This window comes from Sarcophilus harrisii, chromosome 2, assembly GCF_902635505.1.
Source record: "Sarcophilus harrisii chromosome 2, mSarHar1.11, whole genome shotgun sequence".
In the NCBI taxonomy this organism is placed as follows: domain Eukaryota; kingdom Metazoa; phylum Chordata; class Mammalia; order Dasyuromorphia; family Dasyuridae; genus Sarcophilus; species Sarcophilus harrisii.
The window spans coordinates 22,911,630-22,932,713 of record NC_045427.1 but is presented as its reverse complement, the minus strand read 5'-3'; the positions used below and the strand labels follow the sequence as shown (position 1 = coordinate 22,932,713).

The following is a 21,084-nucleotide window of genomic DNA, read 5'->3' as shown; positions in this document are numbered from 1 at the left end:
AGATTTTAACACACTTTTTCTTTATCCCCAGTATAGTACCCTATCCACTATGCCAGGAGCCCTCAGTGAAGAATGAAAACTATTCTCACTCCTTTTCCTAATCCTCGATGTAGCAAAAGAAGCTAGGCAGGGATGCTGTGTCTTTGAGAGGGGGGCGTCATTGAAATGTGGATCAATGTCAAGGAAAGATATAGTATGCTCTAAGACTTCATCAGGAAGAGATCACTTACAGCATGGGGAAGGGGGCAATCATGGTAGGAGCATAGCATCAGAACTTTTGTGATGAATGGTAATTTAAGGGATTATCTTATCCTTTCCCTTCATGATGAACTAAACTCAGAGAGATTATATGATTCTGTTAAAGGTGTTTGAGTAGTAAATTGAAGAGATTTGAACCCAGGTCCTCTTGTCCCAAATCTTACTTTTCTTGGTAGAATTTGAATTAGACCGTGAAAGAAAAAGGTAAAAGATCTGACCCAGCCAAAATGTGAGAGGAGAGGAGGAATCCATTCCAGAATGAAGAAAGGAGCAATTGGGAATAATTGAAAATTAGATTAAAGAGGTAGTTTAGACTAGAGGAAAATGGCAGAGGATCTTGAATTTCAGGATAAGGATACATATATTTTATGTAAAAGGCAATAAGGAGGAACTAAATATTGTTGAGCAAGAGAGCAGTCTGAACAGAAAATGCACTGGGATTTTACCCAAACCAAAAAAGAATCAACAAAAATAGGCAACTCTCTTCCCGACCATTTCTATTCTTAATTTAGACATGTGGTTCAGATGAAGAATGGTGAAGAGGAAGTTTGATCAATTTTTATTAATTAAAAATGTACTTTCTAGTAACCATTAGTCTCTTCTTACATCTATTTTATCATTTATAAATACAATATGGGTTTATAAACATTGTACATACTATAGTGGAGAGAGGACTGAACTCGGAATCAGGAAAATCTGGATCTAAATTCTGTCTTGTATACATTAGATTAAATATCATCTCCTTCAATGAGCCTTTCCTGATTAGCCATGTGTTAATACTGCTTGCCTCAGCCTACTCCCCAAAAACACTTAGTATATTATACTGCCCATATTTAACTGAGGATTTGTTGTATCCCTCAAGTAAAAAAGTGGCTTAATGAGTAGTGCTTGGAGTTAGGAAAATTTGAGTTCAAATCTTGAATTAAGTAGCTGTGCATTAATGGTAAACCTCATCTTTGCCATCTGTGAAAGGGGAATAATAATAGCATCTAACCCCCAGGATTGTTGTAATGATAAATACAAATATATATTAAAAAGATCTTTGAAAATATTAAAACAATGTATCAGTGTTAACTATCATTATCAATAGTAACATCAATATTACGGCCAGGGACCATCTCACTTCCACATGTATATACCAAGGCTAGTAAAGTTCCTTATACATTGTAAGCACTTACTGTTGCTGATGTTCTGGTTCAGTCTTGTCCATTTGGAGTTTTCTTGGCACTGGAAGCGATCTGTCAATTCCTTCTCCAACCCCTTTTACAGAAACAGAAAATGAACCAGTGTTAAATGACTTGGCCAGTGTCACACAGCTAGTAAATGTCTGAAGTCAGATCTGACTCAGGAAGATAACTCTTTCTGAGAGCAGACCTAGCATTCTAGCTACTACAGTTCCCCTTCTTTGCCCTTATTGTAACCACTCATTAAATACCAATTAATAGCTATGTACCCTAAGCAATCCCTTTAACCTCTCAGTGCTTCCAGGAAATTTTTAAATATTATGTGTCATGGATTAAATACTCCTCTGCATAAGCAGAGAAAAATTTTTCCCATACTAGTATTTCCCCACACTGATTAGATTAAAGATTTTAACCCCATCTGCTATAACTCTGTGCTAGGCACAGTGGACAGGATAAAAAGAAATACATCACAGTTCCTGAACTCAAGGAGTATGTGATCCACTTAGAGAAAACAGAGAGATACTCTGGGGAAAGAATGTAATAGCAATATAAGATCATCTATAATTACCTAATTAAAGGGTACAATAGATAGTGAATATATCTTCTTTCAAAAGATGAGTAGGAGTGTTTCTGTAAGGAGATAATCAAATTCTCTCTCCTGGGTGGAAAATAGACACCCCCCCCCAAAAGAACGAAAGGCTTTGAACAGTCTTTAAAAAGGCTTCAGCAGGAATTGGAGCCGCCTCTCACAGCCACATAAAGCCCACTCCACACACACCTGAACATACACACATATTCCAGGGGAAGTAATTGGACATTTCATTTCATTTTTTAAATCCTTTCATACTTGTCCCTAGGAGGCACCAAATAAATGTTTGTTGAATGAATGAATGAGTCCTTGTCTCATATACCCTGTTGAGAATTCCCATTTTGCAAAGGGTTCTGTGTAACCACACCAAAAATGATATAAGGCAAGCCCAAGAGCATATTCCAGCTTCCCCGTGGTCCAGGGATAATAAGCAGAAGGCAGGCTTTTAAGAGAACTCCCTAGAAGAAGAAATAGTAATAATCTCTATATTCCTTTCCCTTAATGGCTGCCTGTGCTCAGATACATTTAATTCATGGTCTCAAGGTGACCACCAAAAATCTTATAAATCTAGCATGGTAGGGGTGGGAATGAAAAGACCAAAATTCAGATATCACTGGCTTTCATTTTGGCAATAGCTAAATGCTAATTATCAATGTCATCTTTTAACAACCAGGTGTATTTTTAAAATAATCTAGAAAAGTTCCTTCTAAGATGACAGCAAACCATTTCTTTTCACCCTCCTAAGCAAGAAAAGAGAGCATTCTTGACTTATAAAGTCACAGTGTGTTCACAGCTTTCTGAAACAGGAGGTGTGAAGTCTCTTGTTCCTGAACAAGGTGTGAACTCACAGTCTTTTTTCTGAGTCAGGAAATGTTCCTCTTTACTTTGATAAACCAGAAAAGTATGCATCATTACCTTGTTAAGGTAAAGAAGTGTGCATTATCCTCCATCCCAGTCGATACATGTCAAAGTAATAAAATTGGAAAGTTAGCTGCTCATGAGACACTTTAAATCTTTAAAAAATCTCCCAAGCACCCCATTTCCCACTTATACATATATGTGTGTGTCATTGATCTCCTAAATAACTGATTCATTTTGCCTTATTTTTTCATTGCACATGTCACCATGGCAACATTAAAGCTCTGACTTTACCAGTGGACTTTTCTTTCTTTATACCTGGGTGGTCCTAATTGGATCTACCAAGGGCATTGGATCCACTTGCTAAGTAGCAAGTGACTTAGGCATTTTATCTCCCACCTTTCATTGCCCCTTTAGACAGAATCCCTAGCTAGTGATCATTCTCTGAAATTAACAAATACCTCAGTACCATAGACATAGACAATGAGGTCATATCAGTACTAAAAAAATAATTAATGATTATCAAAACGATCTGTTACTGGCTAAGAAACAGCGTGGTAGATCAACGGAATAGATTAGGTACAAATTACATTATAATAAATGACCATTGTCATCCAAGTACACGATAAACCCAAAAATCTAAGCTTGAGGAGGGGGGAATGCTGGGAAAACTGGAAAACAGTATGTAGAAATTAGGTATGGGCCAACATCTCACACTGTTTACCAAAATAAGATGAAAATGTGCATATGATTTATACATAAAAGAAGATACCATAAACAAAATAAGAAAGCAAGGAATGATTTATCTGTCAGATTTATGAATGAGGGGAAGAATTTAGAACCAAAGAATAAATAGAGCATATTACAAAATGTAAAATAGGTCATTTTGATTATATAAAATTAATTTTTTTAAACAAACAAAACCAATGCCATCAAAATTATAAGAAAAGCAGAAAACTGGGGGAAATTTTTGCAACAAGTATCTCTAATAAAAGCCTCACTTCTCAAGTATATAGAGAATGAAATCAAATTTATAAAAATGCACATCATTTTCCAATTGATAAATAGTCAAAGGATATGAACAGGCAGTTTTCAGACAAAAAAAAAATCAAAGCTATCTATATAGTCATAAAAATGCTCTGAATCACAACTGATCGAAGAAATGGAAATAAAAGCAACTCTCAGGTGTGTATCACCTCACACCTATCAGAGTGGCTAATATGACCAAAAAAGGGAAAATGTTGGATGTTGAAGGGGGTATAAGGAAACTGGGACATTCATATTGGTAGAGATGTGAACTGATCCAACCATTTTGGAGAGCAATTTGGAATTATTCCATAAGTGCTATATAACTATTTGATCTAATAATATTAATGCTAAGTCTATATCTCAAAAACATCCCAAAGTAGAAAAAGGAACATATTTGTACAAACATATTTCTAGCAGTTCTTTTTGTGGTGGTTAAGAATTGGAAAGCAAAGGGATATCATCAATTGGAAATGGCCAAATAAGTTGCAGTATATGATTGTAATGGAAAATTATTATGTTATAAGAAATGACAAGCAGTATGATTTCAGAAAAACTTGGAAAACTCATACGAACAGATCCATAATGAAGTGAACAGAACATTGTACTCAGGAAAAGCAACATTGTTCAATGAGGAATTGTAAATGACTCAGCTCTTCTCAATAATACAACGAATCAAGACAATCCCAAGAGACTAATGAGGAAATATATTACCTACTTCCAGAGAAAGAACTGATATTGATTGAATACAAACTGAAGTATGCTATTTTTTTACCTTTTTCTTTCATTTTTTTCTTTTATTTGTCTTCTTGCACAAAATGACTAGTATGGAAATGTTTTACGTTGAATTGCACATGTATAAAAATTATCAAATTTCTTACCATCTCAGGGGAGGGGACAAGGAAGAGATAGAATTTGGAATTCAAAACTTTAAATAAAAATATTTTTTAAAATGATAGGGTAGATATCTGTACCTGGAGAAAGTTTTGAACATGACTTTGGTATGACCCAAAGTAAGATCCTCCTGAATCTATTTCTCTGTTGTGCAATTTCCTTTTTCTGAAAAGGAGAAAGTTCCCCATCTGATTAATCTTGAGCTTTGCACTTGATATCCTGTGATTGGCTATCAGATATCAATCATGCCTGTAATCAAACAGAGCTTAAAAAATTTTTCTTTGTTATGACTTATGAAATTTTATGACTATGTCCCTCTTTCACCTTTTATAAAAAAATTTCTATAATCAAGAAGTTTTGCAAGCACGATACTAAATCTGTTAAATAATAAATTTGATATTGGAACATCTCTGAATTACTATAACAGGATGCAGTTTTGGATATCTTAAAATTTAACCTGTATTTATTGTCAAATTATAATATAGGGATGATAGTCTCCCAAGGGAGGAATGACTAGACAAAATAATAAGACAAAGATGTAATGTAAAAGTTTTTTTTTAATGAATGGAATAGTAAATTTTGAGAAAGCAAAAGGATTACAGTATTTTCACTAACAACTATATAGACATGTATATTATTAACTTCATATTTATTTCAGCAATTTAGACTTTGAGTATATTTTGATAAATTCTCAAACCCAGATTAAGGATTTTACACATAAATTGCATTGATAAAGGTAAAGAAAAGGAAATTATTTTTATTAAAGTATCTGTTTGAACATTTTAAAAAGCAGAAGAACTTATGTGATTTCTGGGTCCTCATAAATTAAAAAAAAATAAAATCTTATATCAGGTACAGGATTTAAGTAGAATAGCAAAGCTGAATGGCACATAAAAAGTTTCAAAAGCAGAGAAATACATTTAAGTGATTGTTTAAAATTATATTAAGTCAAAATTATCTAGTAATCTCTAGATTTGGAATCAGAGAACCAGAGCCCCTCTTCAGAGTTGTTCTGAGAATAAGATTTTTTTATCCAGGAATACCCACTCACAAGTTTGGCAGCTAAGGGAGTAGTCAGACAGATCTTGTAGGGATCTTTAGAGAAAATTCCTGCATCAGTTTTGAGTTTCTGGTTAGCATAACATAGGTCTTTAATTAAAAATCTCTAAACAAAACCTAGAGATGATCCAGTTTCCCAACCATGGAGGGTTAGGTTCAAACAGTGCAATAAAGTTTTTTCATAAATTCATAATCATAATTACAAGTCTGGTCACATTAATGTCATGTTACAGATCAAACTATTTAAAGGGATCACAATGGACTTGTTTTGAAAAAGGAAATTTATGTCACCAAGGGTACCAAGAAAACAAATATAAACATCTTGAAACGAAAGACTAAAATAATACAATAGCTACAACCAATATTAACTGATATCAAGTCTCCTTATATTCTATTGACCCATTCTCAATGTCCATTTAACCAGCACATTTTGAGTCCCAGATATCCCATTTAGGCATTTAGTACTCCTGGATAATCTGAAGAAAGTACTGCTCCTGAGTGAACAGAGGAACACTTGGGGAACTTCAAGGCTGATTTATGGATTCCAAATCAGCCAACACCCGGATGAGACAACTGTCCAAAAATTACAGATGAGGGCCAAGTATATTGTGCTCGTTTCATTTCCCTCTTCTTTTTTGTTAAGTGCTCAACCATCAAGTTTCTGATTCAAGCATGTGTTGGGATTTTCTCCCTCTCCATTCTTGGCCCCCTTTTTTTTCTGCTTGTAAGCAAATAATGGCTAGGCAGGATCCACTTAACTCAATACCTTATACTGAAACAACTGATCTCTTGTGGCATCTTAGCAGGGATTCTTTCAGACTCTCTCCTTTTGGCCAAAAGGGGGAAATATCATGATATTATTAGGAGACACCCTGTTTTCCAGAGCTAAGGCCCAGCAAGCCAGCTGTGTCCTGCTCTTTGCATAACAATAATCCCCATTCTTATAACCACCGAGTGAATTAAATTAGATGCCCTATGGTTGCTCCCTGCCACACTAACTCTGGCTCTGTGCCCAACTGAACAACCACAAGGCTTAAGGAGTCTAAGGACTTGGAGACTGTTCCTTGTGGACTTTGAGACTATTTATTCTAGAACCAGAATGCCTAGGTTAGGGTCCAGCTGTTTGTGGTTTTCACACTTTAAAAATGTACCCTTGCCATAAACAAGTGGGCCATCCTTTTTAGGAAGAAGGACTTTGCTTGCAAACTGTTTCTCTCACACTGAAATTAAACTTCTCTTGGATTTCTGACTCCTTAGCCTCTAGCCTGCTCTGTTCAGCTCCCAACATCACAGGTTAGAGACCAGTTTAGTCCAGTTGACCTTTAACTCCATTCTCACAGAGACCTTCAGTTCTTCTACCCCTCAGTTCTTTCCTGGGCCATCACCCCTGCACTAAGTAAACTCTCCTCCCTTTTCCATTTTACTGAATTGGTTCAATTCTACACTGACTTCTTCTCTCAAGTCCCTTATCTGCTTATCCTATTTCTCAGCCAAGCCTCATCCTTGGGTACTCCCACAATCCACTGCCTTCAATCCTATTCATGTCCTGCTGAATCAAGTTAGAGAAAAAATGTGAAATTGTGCTGACTGAATCTATTACAAATTTTTTATTAAATAATTTCAACTGGACCTTAACTGCCAAAAGGTGATCCTCTTATACTGCCCTAAGTATCTGAATCACCACACTGGTTCTTCCTCAAATTTCCCATAGCTCCCTCCCCTCAACCTCTCAGCTGATAACCTTGCCTCATATTTCATGGAGTAAATGCCATTGGTCAAAGACTCCCTTTAATTCCCTGATCTCACATTATTAAAATGCCTTCTACCATCATTTCTTCCTTTAATCTTGCATCATATAAAGCAGTAACTATTCTCCTTATCAAAGATATTGCCTCTATATGCACAAGTTATCCCAATTCTCCAATAGTGGTATGTTTCCTCCAACAAACTGCCCCACCCCCCATGTCATCCTCACTCTCTGAATTTTCTTCCATCTCTCTCCTGGATGCTTCTCTGGGGTCTACAACCATGTCTACTTCTCCCCTATCCTTAAAAAAATTCACTTGATCCTGAATCCCTGCTGGGTATTGTCCCCTATCTTTTCTCTATTTGTGATTGGACTCAAGAAGATCCTCTATATTGGTTCCTCCAGTCTATCTCCTCTCAATTTCATCTTAACTCTCTGACTTCCAGCCTTATCATTCCATTGACCTGCTCTCTCCACAGTGAACAATGATGACTGAATAATTAAATCTGATGATAATTCCATAATCCTCATCCTTCTATTATTCACATTTTATAGGGAAGGAGGCTCATACACGGAGGTTAATGAGTTGCCTAAAGTCACATAGCTGCTGAGTATCTGAGATGGTTTTTAAACTCAGGGCTTCCTGCAACTGTTCCAATGCTCTCCCTGCTGTGTCGCCAGATGTTTACAATACTCTTTTCTGCTGATCTGTGCTTTGGACAAGTGGGAAGAGAAAAGAATCGAACCAGGCCTGCAGTTCTGCCTTTCCTCTGATTCCTGCCTGAGAGATATTATTTGTTTCTTGCCCATTTAGGCCAAAGATGGGCAAGCAGAAGTATCTGACTGAGGCCTGAGTGCCGCTCCTTTACCCTAACTCAGGGTGATGGAAGCAACTATTTATCGGGACTATTTGTTCTGCTCTTGAAGACTTAACTTTAATCAATGCTAATGTGCTCAGGGTGCCGGGCAGCCGCCTTCCAAGCATTTGGGAGAAATTAAATGCATAAATCATATTCTTGCTTCCTCCCCTTTTCCCAATCTCCTCCATTCCCATCCTGCTCCAAAAAACTGCCAACCCACAAAACATGAGACAGCCTGGAAAATTCTAGCACGAATGGACAGCAGCAAGTTGGTGATGGCCCCCTTCCATTCAGCTCAACCAAAGGTGGCCTTCACTCATTGAAAAGGGAACAAGGAGGATTTTTTCTGCCTCCTTTGATCATTTTTCCCACTTACAACATCTATTATTGTCGTCTCCCTTTCCTAGTATCTGGTTAAACTCACTGAAACATTTCCTTCTGGAAGAGCTATGAATAACTTACTTCCTGTCAGATTTAATTACATTCTTCCTTTTCTCACTCCAACATGTGTCCCTGAGGATCTTTACTCACTGGACTCCAGAAACACATTCAGCTGCCAAAAAAAAAAATCCCTCTAATGGGGACAAGAAACACCCGGTTTCTAGACACCTCCCTCCTGTCTTGTACCTTCCTAATCACTCCCTTTCCTAGGTGACTGGCTGATGGAGCAGCAAACGGTGAATAAGCAAGACCTGTGCACACGTCCCACCATAAGCTCCTAGCGGCTGGTGTCTGACAAGTGTGCGACATTTAACCTCTCAGACTGTTCCCCCATCTGTAAAATGTTATAACATCACCTTCCTCCTAGACTTGTCAAGGACCAGATGATTATAATGTTGTTCTTCAGGAGCCCATTTGGGGGTTTTTTTTGACAGAATATTAGAGTGATTCGCCATTGCCTTCTCCAGCTGATTTTGCAGCTAAGGAAGCAAATGTATATTTGAGAGGGAAAGGCAACTGGCTGTATTTGTCCAGTCTCCTTCCTTGCATATAATTTCTTTTGGCACACTTAGATGCAGAGACACTGATCTCCTTACTATTCCTCACATGATACTCTCCTAGCATTTCTCTAGTTGTTCCAGAGCCTGGGATACTCTTCCTTAACTCATCTCCTGGCTTCCTTGGCTTCCTTCAAGTCCCAGTTAAATTCCTACCAACTGCAAGAAGCCTTTCTGAGTCACCGTTCAAGCTAGTGCCTTTTCTCTCTTGATTATTTCCAATTTGTCTGTATATAACTTGTTTGTACATATTTGTTTGCATGTGGAGGTTAAGCAACATGACTGAGGTTACCCAGGCAGCAAATGACTGTCCTAGGGTTTGAACCAGGTCCTTTCACACCAAATCACAAGTTCTGATCTCTTTAATTTACAGGAGAGAAGATTGATAGATGAATTGATTTGTCCAAAATCACACAGATAGTAGATTAGATTAGAAAGTAGTTTCCTACCACCCAGTTACCTGGTAAATAGGAGTGATTATGAAGGCACAAGACTGTAATGAAACAAGTAAAAACCCAGGAATTTTCATCTTTTTTTTAGAACGCCTTGCTTTTTTTCCCTTTTTCTTTCTTTTTCCTTCCTTCCTTCTTTCCTTCCTTCTTTCCTTCCTTCCTTCCTTCCTTCCTTCCTTCCTTCCTTCCTTCCTTTCTTTCTTCCTTTCTTCCTTTCTTTCTTTCTTTCTTTTTCTTTCTTTTTTCTTTCTTTCTTCCTTTTTCTTCATTTCCTTTCTTTCTCCCTCTTTTTATTTCTCTGATTCTGTGTCTCTGTCTCTGTCTCTGTCTCTGTGTCTGTCGGTCTCTCTCTTGCATTCAGATATGTCTCTTATCCCCAAATCAGGGTTCTACATTGCCCTATGATGTCTCCCAGAAGTATACTCTCCTCTTCACCTGCATTCACATCTGATCAAGTTCCATAGAATCATCCCTATAATCCATCACTTTTAAGCTGACAGATTACACACTGTCACTTTCTAGGCACTGTAGTACAGGAAAATAAGAAAGACACTACCTTAATAAACTGTTAAATGCATCCTGTTGAGACATACCCTCTGCCTTAACAAGGGGATAAGGCAACCCTAAATAAAAACCTAAAGCTTACTTAGGTCAGTACATGCTTGTTACATTTCATGGATCCTCCAGTCTCAAAGTGATTCCTGGTAGGATTTCTTCCCAACATCAGGGTATTCCTTTGCAACACAATACAATTTTAAATCTTATTGCTTCTCAGCATGTGAATGTTGGTGGTGTATATCCTGATATGTGACTTTCTCCTCTTGGAAAGGAGAAAACTTTTCCATTTGCCTTTCATCAGATTGTTGAAACTGGTGAAAGCCTCTGCTAATCACAAGAAGACTTTCGAGTAATGAGAATGTTGATTAAAATACAGAGATGTTGTGTTTGTCGAATAACATGCCCTCCTTCATGAAATCCCCTTCATTTCAATCTAACAAAAATGAAAACAGTCCCTGTTATCAGAGAGCTTACATTCTACCAGGGAAATACATGTACATAGATAAATAAATGCAAAATATACATAAAGTAAATACTAAGTGCTGAGGGTGAGGATAATCATAACAGCTAAAGGAATGAGGAAAGTCTATGATAGGGAGAGCTGATCTTTAAAGTGAATTGGGAGATCTAAAAGGCAGATGTTAGAAGGGAGTTAATACTGAGCGGAAAAGACCTATCTATACAAAAGCATAGCAGTGCATAACTATAAGATCATAAATTTAAAACTGAAAATATTCTCAAAGATCACCCAAACTCTTCATTTTATAAATGTGGGAACTGAGATCTAGAAAGGTAATGTGACCTGCTCTAAGTTACACAACCAGCAAGAACCAGAATGGAATGTTATTTTGAAACATGATACTTTTCTGCTGAATTCTTTTTCTGTTTTTCTTACTGTGTTGTTTTTTCAAATTTAAAAATTTAAAAAAAGAAACATACTTTGGAGTAGAACTAAGGTGGAAGAATATAGTCATCAACTCGCCTGAACTCTTTTAAATTTCCTTCAAAATAACAGCTCAAACAAAATTTTGGAGTGATAGAGCCAACAAAAGATTGGGGTGAAACAGTTTTCCAGTACAAGAACAACTTAGGAGGTCAGCACAAAAGATCTCTCTCACCAGGGTTTTGGTTGGGCCCAGAGCATGGTGCACCAGTAACAGACCTTGACAGCAGCTGAAGCACTGGCAATAGCAATTTGTGACTTCCTTCATTCTTGGGCTTAATATAAAGTTGAAAGTATAATATAAAGGGAAAACAAACAAACAACATAAAAAACTTCATAAAAAAGTTACTATCGTGACAAAGAAGGTAAAGATACAAACTCAAAAAAAAAATACTGATATCAAAATAGTGGCAAGCAAATGTTCAAAGAAAAATTATGAACTGGACATATATCCAACAAGAATTCCTAGAAGAGCCCTAAAAGGAACTTAAAATTTCAAGAAGAGAGGTAGAGGAAAAAGTGGGAAAAGAAATAAGAGTAACACAAGAAAATTATGAAAAGAAAATTAGCTGTTTGGTAAAAGAGGAACAAAAATACTGAATGAAATTGAACTTTAAAAAACAGAAATGGCCAAATGGTAAAAGAGGCACAACAGTCATCTGAAGAAATAAACTCCTTAAAAAGAAGAGTTGCACAAATGGAAAAATAGGCACAAAAATGAAGGACACAATACCTTCAAAAGTAGAGTTGGTCAACTAGAAAACAAGATACAAAAGCACTGAAGAAAATAATTACTTAAAAATTAGACTTGGACAAGTGGAAGTCAATGATTCTATGAGACACCAGGAAACAATAAAACAAAGTCAAAGAATGAAAAAAGAAGAAAATGTGAAATATCTCATTGGACAAAGAATTGACTGATAAAATAGACTGAGGAGAGATAATTTAGCAATTAGCCAGACTACCTGAAAGCTATCATCAAACTGCTCTTATATCCTAGAACAAGAGGGTAAAATAAAAATTTATAAGGCCATCATTGAAAATGAAAACTCTCAGGAATATTACAGCCAAATTCCAAATATCCCAGATTACAAAGAAAATAGTGCAAAAAGACAGAAAGAAACAATGCAAATATAATGGAATCACAATCGAGATAACCAAAGTGTTAGCAGTTTCCACATTAAAAGATTGCAGAGCTTGGAATATGAAATTCCAGATGACAGAGCTAGGATTACAAGTAAGAATAATCTACTCCTAAAATCTACTTTCCAGCATTCCTGATGTAAAGACCAGAGCCGAATAGAAAATTTGACTTTCAAATGCAAAACTCAATAGAAGCATAAAAAGGTAAACATAAAAGAGAAATTGAAACAGATCCAATAAGATTACACTGTTTACATTCCTATATGGCAATATGATATTTATAATTCCTAAGAACTTTATCATTATCCTGTATTAGGGGAGGGAGAAAAGGGGAGACTGGGACAAAAAAAAATGTTTTAATGATTTTTTAAAGTAAAGCAAGACAGTTATTTAGTGGGCATTTCTGCTGGAAGTCACGTGACAAACCCCAGTGGCTTTCACTGATTTATTAATGTGCATTTTTTCCTTTGTGCCACACTGTCCAACAGTCAGCTAGCAAACACAATGCCTGTCCCAGGCACCTCACAGTCTGAAAGGGAAGACAATACAGCTAAGTGATCTTATGAGTTGTTTAGAAAGGTGTGGATACTGAATCTTAAAGTACATTTCAAAAATGGGTTCTTCTTTTATGAAATCTCTTCTCTGCACCCCATCCATCCTCAGATCCACTGTTCTGTACTTTCCTGAGCAGATCCTTCATGACTTCATTGGAGACGGGAATATTCCCAAGTTTCTGACCCAGAGTTCCAAGGTCTTCAGAAAGCTGACCTCAGTCATGCTCTCCATACCTGTGCACCTTCCATTACAGATACCTTCCTGGAATCAGTGTTTAAATTAGAAAGGGTTTCAGAAGCAGCTTTAGCCAGCTTGTATCTAAAGTAGGAATCTCTTTTTTCTTGCATTTTTCTCTTGCTTTTGTATATTTAAGAATATGAACCTGAAGTTAACATACTAAACAAAATGGGCATTTCCATTTACATGGAACAGAAAAGAAAGATTGACCATGAAATTGAAGATCTCTATTATGTGTTATTTGTATACTTTTAATAGTAAATTTCAAAGCTAGCCTATTTATTTGTGTTCTTTCTGTTCTTCCTCCTATTCTCTTTTCTTCATTTAAAAATGCTTTAATGAATCTCTTTTCTTTCAATTATTCTTCTTTTTTGTCCTACCTACCTTAATAGTAGCACCTTCCCCGCCATGTTCTACTCACCCTCATTGGAAAAAGAAAAAAAAAGAATAACTGCAACAAAAATATATTAGCAAGCAAAACAAAGTCCCAGATTGTCTGGATCTAAAATATCTTATCCTGCATCTTGAATTCATCAATTCTCTCTTGAGAGATAGGTATTATGTTTCATCTTTAAGCATGAATTCCTTCTGTGAGATGCTTGACATATGGTCATACAGTTCCTGCCTAAATATTGCCAGCAGTGGGAGGGCTTATTCCCTTACAAGGTAGGTCACTCAACTTTTGGACAACTCTAACTGAATGAATAAAACATTTATTAAGAGTTTGCTGTATGTTACCTACTGCTGTGCTGTCTTGAAGATATGACTAGAAATGATGGAAGTTTCTGTCTTCAAAGAAGTCATATGCCTTTTTTTTTTTTTTTTTGGAAGTCATATTCTAATAGGGAAGAAAGCCTATCGGAAGATTTCAGCCAAAAGTCAGATGGAAATTTCCCATAATCTTTAGCAATAAAACATACGTTTGTGCCTCTTCTTTAGGGTAAGGAATATAAACAAGTATTTAGATAGCTATTACCATGTGTCAGGCAATGTTATTATGGTTCCCTCCCATTACACTATCATCTGTCTTCCAGAACAAGATTCCCCATTCAGAAAGCAAAGGATCATCAAAAGGTAAGCTGGTTGTATTGGGGATTTGCTTCCTAATAATAACAGCTCACATTTATGTAGCTCTTAAAAGTCCTTTCATCATAATAAGCCAATGAGTTCAGGAGTGAATTTATTAACACCTGTGTTTGAAAAACAGAGTGGATTGCTGGACAGCTCTACAAGTATGTTGGTACCAAAATTGTAATTACAACAGACTCAATCAGGCTTTGCCCTGGGGTGTCAAGGAAGGGGAAAAGTTTAGGGTCATAGGATTATTGATTTAGAGCCAAAAAGAGAAGGGTAAGGAATAAGCATTTCCATAGTGCCTATTACATGACAAACACTATTCTAGCTCCTTTTTTAAATTTTTAAAAAATTTATTTTATTTTAAAAAACAGAATAAGAAAAAGAACTACCAAAGAAAAGGAATACCAAAACAATATAGAATAGAATAAAAGAAAACATTGTTGTGCCCCACAGAACATCAGGGAGGATTCAAAATATATAATAACAAATTACCAGTTCAAGAAAATATGTATATTAGTAGAAGAAATTATATTCATGAGTGTCCATCTTTTCTTCCTTGTTCTTTTGTTCTCTATTGTGCACCCTTTTTACTTTATTCTTTTTTTCCTCTTTCATCCCCTTACCTTAAGCAAACTATAGTTAAATATATATATATATATACATATATATATATATATGTATATATATATATATATTATATATACAGATACATATATACACAGACACATCATCACCCCCAAAAAAACACACACAAACTTTTCCTATCCCTGTTGACTCTTTGCTTTAATTGTGCTCCTTAACTTGTCTTTCTGTTTTTTTCAAACACCCGCACCCCCGCCATGCATCCCTTCTTTGTCTTCTTCCTTCACCCTTTATTTCCCCATCCCTCCTTCCTTATTCCCTTATTTCTTTATAGATTTTGGAAGGTGCTATACTCTTCATGATATATATATATATATATATAGATATATATAGATATATATATATAAAATATATATAGATATAGATATATATCAAATAGGCAACACTATATATATATAGTGTTGCCTATTTGATCCATTCCCAATATGAGTAGGATTTCAAAACTATAAGCCCGCCTCCCCTTTCTAATGCCTTTGTGTCTATTCTTCTTCTGCACTTCATTTAGCTAACATAATTACTATTTTTACCTTAATTCTACCTCTAATTTTGTAAGGTAAAATTAATTTACCTTAATTCTGTAGCTAATTTAAGCTACTCTATTATTAATATCAATCTTAAAAATATGGTATACATTTGTGATATAAAAAACAAAAAACATGAACAATTTGTCCATGTTGAGTTGCTTGAAATTGACCTTTGATATTGGCTCTTACATGTTAAATTTTCTGTTAAGTTAAGGTTTGGTTGATAGAAAATCCTGAAACTTTGCAAATTCATTAAATGTCTACGTTTTCTCATTTAATATTAGAGATAATTTTGCTGGATATGATATTTTTGGCTGCAGACCTCATTCTTTTGGTTGTTGGCAGAAATGATTTCAAGATCTGAGGTCTTTTATTATGGTTGCTGATAAGTCCTGTATAATTCTAGGTCTCTTTTAGCTTCACTGCCTTCCCCTTGCCCAATTCTAATTTTTCAAAGAATTATTTTCATCTTTGAGAGTCTGTATATCATTTTTTAGTTGATTAACTTTTTTCCATAATCTTGTTTTTTTCTTGGATGCTTTTTATTTTTTGGTTTTTAGTTTTTACTCCATGTCTTTTATTTGATATTTTTTATTCTTTTTTTGAGTTTTTCTATAAATTCTCTCTGAGCAGAGAGTCATTTCATGTTACTCTTTGAGGTAAAAGATTTTTTGTTTGTTTGTTTATTTTACTTCAAGTTAAAAAAAAAATGAACCCTGGTCTTTCCTATTCCTATAGTAAGTTTCTAGGGTGGGGATCTTTCTTCTTTGTTGGTACATTTTTCTAAATAAGAAGTATTTGTGTAAGCACTTCTGAATATGGAGTGGAAAGGTAGTGTCTCTGCCTTCACCTCAGCTTCCCAATCTGACCAGGAACCCCAAACATGCTCCAGCAAGTGCCGACAGCAAGCAATATCTCTGCCCCTGCATTTCTGCACTCATGTGTGTGCTGGTTCCCTCTTGCCTAGGGCCCCGTCCCTGTGGCACAAGTGGGCCTGGCAATCCTAATCAGCCGAGGTTTAGTCAGTCTTCCAGGACTCAGACCCTAGACTCCTCAAACTGTCCAGGGCATGAAAGTTTCTCTGATTCCTGCTGATGCTCCAGCCAAATTCAGCTAGCCTAAGTGGTCCCTCCTTGGTGTTTGTGTGGAACTAGCCTGGAGGTGTTCACACTTCATATTAGTTAATCTCCAGGCCCCGGGACTTTCTTCATTTCTTGGGTTTTGTCAGGAGGACCTTTGTTCTGTGCCAAGTCTTCCTGGTTTTTCACCAGTCTATGATTGCCCTGAGGCACAAATTTGTTCTATTTGTGGGGGAAGTTTGGAGAGCTTGAAATTTACCAACCTACTCTTCCATCTTCCCAGAATCCTCTCAAAAGCCATCCACTGTTCTAACTCCTTTTACAAATATTATCTCATTTGATGCTAACAACAGCCATAGGAGTTAGGTGGTATTATATCTCCATATATCTCCATGAGGGGAAGGGAGTAATATGGTCAAACCTGTGGTTATGATCAGTTTTATAGATGAGGGAAGGATTAATTGATAGGAAAAAATCAAGTCAAAGAAACCAGAAGGCTGTTGCAATGGTCTAGGACAACACAATAAAGACTTACAATGAGTGCCTGTGGTGAAAAACTGGGCTTGTGCAAGAGATGTTGCAAAAATAGAATCAATAGGACTTAGAAAAAGATTGGATAAGGGGGTGAAAGGGAGTAAGGAGTTGAGGATGATAACTAGCTTACAAGTCTGGGTGACTAGAGTGTCTAGGAAAAGAAATACTAGGAAGAAAAGACGGTGTGTGGAAAGATAAGTCTATTTTGAGACATGTTAAGTTTAAGATGCCTATGAGACATCCAGTTTGAGATGACCAATAGACAGTTATAAAAGTAAAACTGAAGATAAGGAGAGAGATTGGGGCTGGATAAATAGATGATAAACATGTTATAGGGAACTGATCACATCCAATACCCATGTCCTCTTTAAAGGTCATAAAATTAAAGGCAGTCCCATACAATGTGTTAGAGGCCATCTTTGTGTCATTTTTCCATCCCCTGAATACCAGTGGAGCACACACAAAGGCAACCTATCAGTTTTCTCTCTTTTTTACTATATGACCAACCCATCTTTTTCTTTTTACTAGTCCTAAGTCTCCTTAGTCTCGTACTTGATGTTCTTCCTTTGCATGCAATATGTTATAAATTCCTCCAACTCATTATTAACCTTTATGTAAGCCTTAACTTCAGTTCTTTGGAACCAGAAATGTTCTAGGATTTTTATTAGAAAAGCAGCCCTTAGGCTGTGAGGCTGGAGACTTTATTTCAGTTAAGAGAATCTAGGATTCTATTAGCTTTTTTGGCTGTCATATAACGTTGTAAACTTCTCTGGAATTAATGTGGGAAGAGGAAAGGTCATTTTCACAAGCATATCTTATTCATCTCATATTAATCCTATTAATTTGTTTTTAACCCAAGTGGAGGATTTTGCATTTATCCCTATTATCTTCCATCTGGTTAGATTGTCCCCATCCAGTCACACTGCTTTCCCCAAATGCCATCCATCAATTATGTAAAGAGCAAAATAACCCATATGAAGAAGAACCCATATGGAGGGAAGAAGATGAGCCATTCCTCCAAGAAGCCCATTTGCATTGTAACCGGAGGATTATGCAACCGGAATGTTTAAGGGAAGGAGCCACTGGACTGCATCGATCGATAACTTTGGTGGCAAGAACGTCCTCTTCTGAGTCCTCTGGAGCTGTGGCTGTAGCACAGCCCCATCATTTCACTGGCCATTGTAGAGTATATGATTGAGAGAGGCAAAACAAATCCATAACCCAGAAAACCAGTGCATCTACAGCCATACGAGATCTCCCAGGTGATTGTGGCAAAATGAACAGAATATTGACATTGGAATCCAATAGATCTGGGCTCATAAGTCACTCAGTCAGGCAATAAACATGTATTAAATACCTACTATGTGTCAGTTAAGTGCTAGAAATACAAAAGCAAAGAAAAAGGGTCTCTGACCTCAAAGACCTCATAATCTAATGAGGGAAGAAATTGAAAGGGAGCACTCAGTTTGCAATTGGTATGATCTGTTTGAATTCTGCCTCAAATGCTTACTGTTTTACATTAGTCAAGTCATTTAAATTCTGTAAATCTCAGTTTCTCCATTTGTAAAATGAGGATCAAGGGGCTCTAAGGTGACTTACCTCTTCAAATCTATGGTTCTAACACCAGTAGGGTATTTTTAGTGATTATATCAAGAGAAGCATCATATCTACACCAATAATAAAAGAAACAGCAAAGAGAAAAGGGAATAAAATCAGAAAAAGGTAAATGGGAAGAATGGGAGGGTTCAGTATGAATGAGAAGAATCCAGGCGTAATAATAATGACAACCATAACAACCAGTGACATGTATATACCATTTTAATGTTTGCAACATGCTTTTCATGTATTATCTTGTTTGCTCCTCAACAGCTTATGCTGTTATTTCTATTTTGCAAATAAAGAACTGAAGCTCAGAAAGAAGTGATCTGCCCAAGGTCATGCATTTGATTGTATAATTCTATACCCACTGGTGGGGAGAGTGGGAGGAGGCAAGAACAAGCAAAATTCATTTGCTTGCTTTCTTCTTTATGGAAAAGTTGGAGCATGAGCAATAACAGAGAAAGCTGCCCAGGAGACATCAACACTAGATAACCTGTGAAACAAGTGGAAAGACAGTAAAAGCAGAGAGGATCCCAAGTGTGCTAGACAAGCAAGGAGTGAAGTTTAGGGAGATCAAGTGTTCCAGGCAGGAAGAGAGGAGAATCTCAGTCCAGGTAGGCAGTGGAATCCAAAGGAGAGCACAGCAAGAGAGCATTAGCATAGGATCAAATAAGCTAACCTAGGCAAAGCACTTTGCAACTCTTAAAGTGCTCTCTCAGTAGCACTTTTATTATTATTATCATCATCACCAACATCATTTAAGTCAGATGGATAAAATTAATTTGCTCTCTTTGCTTTAAACCTCCTGTTTATGGTAACCAGGAGAACAAAAGTCTAGAGATGAATGCTGAGCCTACCTGAGCCAGAGATACATAATAGGAGAGTGGTTCGGGAAGGAGAAACATCTTGGATATCTCCCATCTTAAAGGGAGTTTGAAAATAAAGATGAGCTAGGTAAGCTCTGGTTTTTCCATGATAGAATATTCTTCCTTCTATTTAATGCCCTCCACATTCACAGATGAATAAAAAACTAATCTGAGCAGTCCGTGAACATAGTGAGATGATATTTTTATGATAATTATCTTTGGCTTGACCAAATGCTGGTAGTCACTGGTTACTTGACAAGCCCTCCAGCTGAATTCTAATTCTTCACCAAGGTCTATGAGTCTAGATGCTAGAAGGAGTCAGTTTCACTAGTCAGCTTCCAATCTGTGAATCCTCTATCTATTTTCCCAAATTTTCACATTTCTCTCTACCATCCTTTAGACATAGCTCTTCTAAAACCATATAATCATTGGTTTGAAAGAGGCCCTCCATAAAAGGGGCCTGGGTCATTCCAATAATTTCCTAATTGATTTCCTTTCCTTAAACGTCTCCCCTCTCTTGACAATCTTGACAATCAACAAAGTGATATTCCTTCAATACAGGACCGAGCTATCACTATCTCACTCAATATACTTGAGTTTCTCCTTATTACTCTAGCATCAATACATATTCCTCTCTTTGACATTTAAAGCCTTTGCCAGTTTGACTACAACCTATCTTTCCATCACCATTATACATTTCTCTCCTTTACACACACTCGGTCCACACAAACTAGCCTCCTTGCTGTTCCTGACACACAAAATTCTAAATCTTGTTCCTAGGCCTTTATGTTTATGTTTATATTTATGTTAGGTTATGTTTTGTTATTTTTTATGTTAGGTTGTCCATCATGCCTTGAATGCTCTTGTTCCTCTTCTGTTCTTCATAGAATCCCTACTTATCTTCAGAGCTCAATGCAAGACATATTTTTTTATGTTAGACCTTTCCTGATTCCTTTAATTAATAGGTTACTGTGTATATTCTATATAGATAAATGGAAACAGAGAGGAAGAGACAGACATATAGAGAGTTAGAAAGAGAGACAAAGAGAGAGAGACAGACAGAGAGATAATAAACACAGAAGTAGATGATGGCTGGTGGATGGAGAGATAGACAAATTAGACAAATTGAAAGATGGATGGATAGATGAATGGATGACATACATACACAGAAACATAGAAATAGATAACAAATTTAGAGAAGTGGATAACAGATAGTTAGATAAACAGATAGAAAAACTGATGAAAGATACAAAGATAAATATATAGATAAGTATATTTCCCCTTAAAGAATATAAGTTCCTTGGAGACATGATTTTTTTTTGCTTTGTATCCCCAGTACCCAGAATGGTTTTTGACATAGAAGAAGCTTTTCATAATTGACATTCCCTCCTGTTTTAAGGTC

At 36.4% G+C, this 21,084-nt stretch overlaps 1 long non-coding RNA gene across 2 annotated transcripts in view; it reads right to left on the bottom strand.

Moving 5' to 3' along the window:
* Positions 1–21,084, bottom strand: part of LOC105749142 — a 309,126-nt gene that overhangs the window by 87,370 nt on the left and 200,672 nt on the right. For both annotated transcript variants that reach the window (XR_004231547.1, XR_001120378.2), the window contains exon 2: positions 1,437–1,518. This is a non-coding gene — a long non-coding RNA (uncharacterized LOC105749142). The remainder of the gene's footprint in view (positions 1–1,436; positions 1,519–21,084) is intronic.